A 2,494-nucleotide genomic window follows, 5' to 3' on the forward strand; every position below is an offset into this window, starting at 1 on the left:
ATTATTATTATTATTGTTATTATTATTGTTATTATTATTATTATTATTATTATTATTATTATTATTATTATTATTATTATTATTATTATTATTATTATTATTATTATTATTATTATTATTATTATTAAAGTACTATAAAGGGGACTCTTTCATTTTATTTGAGGGGGACACCAACAAATTAGAATAGAATTAGATAACATTAGACTAAAAAAATTAGACTATCAATTAGATATTTTAGCTTAGCTTATTTTTCCTCTCAATATTTTGTAGAACCCTAAATATTTCTCTCTTAATATTTATTCAATAAAAGTTGTAATCTTTCTTTAGTTATTAGTTTAATTCTTCTTTTATTTATGCAAGTTTTTCAATTCTCAATAGTTTACAATTAGTCATTTGGGTTGTATTTGGAAGACAAGAAGAAATTCATCTTCCACTATTATCAAAGCTTGTTACTTTCCTCTTTGTTGGTATAATTTCTCTCTTATTTACATCTTATTTTCATTTGTTTACATTTCTCATCTTAATTAATTACTCTCTGTTCAAGTCACCATGTTGTTTGTCATTGTTTGCATATTGTTTTCTCTTATTGTTGAATTCTCACCCATGAACATGTGTGAGTAGTCTTATCTAGGGTCTAGAGAGAACTTGGGTAATTAAAGAGGATGAATTTGGGTTGTTAACACTTTAGTGTGGATGATTATGTGGTTTCTACTCTTATGCATATGAAGTGTTCGATGAAATATTTGAATGAAAGTTTGAATTTTTCATTAGCATGTTTAACTTATCTTGGTGCATTATGCTATTGGATGGTCTTAGAAGTGTTTATTGAGATGTTTAAATGAAAGTTGGAACCTTTCTTTGACATATTTGGTCCATCTTGGTGCCTATGTTATTGGATAGTCTTTATGCTTTGTTTGTAGCAAGTTCACCTTAATCAAGTGACAACTTATTGAGGAACTTAAGGTGACTAAGAAATTAGTCCTAAACCCTTGACCACTATCATCACTAATCTCTTGTTAGACCTTGTCTCTCCCCCTAATTACCCTTTGTGAACCCAAAGACCTTAGCTTTCCTTCATTAATTAGAAACAATTTCATTTAGTTTAATTTTATATCTTATTTTCATCTTAGTTTACAATCAACCAACCTTACTTTTGTTAGACTAAATTGAGACTCGAATGAATTAAGTAGACACCCCCACCATCTTTGTGTTCGACCCCGATTAAATACTACTTTTTAATTGGATTTTATAAATTACTTTTGATTCGAAAATGACGACAATTCCGGCTATCAAAATGGCGCCGTTGCCGGGGATGGCCTTAGGTTATGCTTAGTTAGTGAAAGTCTCTAGCGCTAGTCTTTACTTGTTGTTTGCTTGTTTGAGCAGTGGCTTGTTTCTTGTAGAGTGTGTGGATTTTTGCCTCACCCTGGTGTGTAAAAAGCACTAGGAGACTAACGGTTTATTGAAGTGTATGCCTAGATGAAACGGTAATCTTTTGCTTAGTGACCCGGAATAGGAAAGGCTCTATAGATCTTTGAGAACTAGGACCTTAGCAAGGGTTAGGAATCCCAACTTAGCAACTTTGAACCAAGCAAATTCACCCACCCAACCTCTCATTGAAACCATAACTCAACAACAACCAAACAACACCATTGATCCTCTACTAGAAAATCCTTTCCACAATTTCCAACTCCCAAATACTCCACCCCAAACGCCCCCTCATATACCAAACCCACCACCACAAATGGCTTTACGTGATCACAATTGCCCTAACCATAATGATGCTTGCAATCCAATTAATTTCGGCACCTTAGCTCCAAACAATTTCGAGATGCATCACGTCCAAGTGGGCTTGATCGAAAATGATTATTTCGGTGGGCATATTGATGAAGATGCTCATGCCCACCTAAGGAAGTTCAAGAACAAGGCGGCCATGATGAAAAAGAATGGAGTGTCCGAAAAAACTTTAAGATTGATGCTATTCTCATTTTCTCTAACGGACAAGGTGGATCGTTGGTTAAATGTGCACCCTCCGAACACATTCACTAAATGGGATGCCTTAGCCAAGGCGTTCCTAGCCAAGTATTACCCGTCATCGAAGACCGCCATGCTCCGAAACAAGATCCATACATTCCAACAAGAGGATGGGGAGTCGTTGGGTGAGCCATGGGATAGATACCAAGATCTCATCAGTAGTTGCCCACACCATGGAATACCGGCTTGGTATATCACTCAAACTTTTTTCCAAACTCTATTGCCAAGAACAAAAGAAATGGTGAATGCCTCTGCGAGAGGGGGATTCGATCATTTGAGTGATGAAGAGGGCACGACTCTAATCAAGAAAATGGTGGAATCCGAGGCAAACTATGGCACAAGAGAGAATATCTTGAGAAGAAGTAAGCACCCTCCCGAATTCTTAGTGAATGTGGAGACTAATGCTAAGCTTGATATGCTCACCAAGAAGCTTGATGAGTTGAGTAAGAGGAAGCAAGTG

General features: G+C 35.5%; 1 non-coding gene across 1 annotated transcript; it reads right to left on the reverse strand.

Moving 5' to 3' along the window:
• Positions 1-2,107: 2,107 nt before the first annotated feature.
• Positions 2,108-2,214, reverse strand: LOC141625353 (small nucleolar RNA R71). The gene has a single exon (XR_012535139.1). It is a non-coding gene; the product is annotated as a small nucleolar RNA R71 (small nucleolar RNA).
• Positions 2,215-2,494: the final 280 nt, after the last annotated feature.

This window comes from Silene latifolia, chromosome X, assembly GCF_048544455.1.
Source record: "Silene latifolia isolate original U9 population chromosome X, ASM4854445v1, whole genome shotgun sequence".
Lineage (NCBI taxonomy): Eukaryota > Viridiplantae > Streptophyta > Magnoliopsida > Caryophyllales > Caryophyllaceae > Silene > Silene latifolia.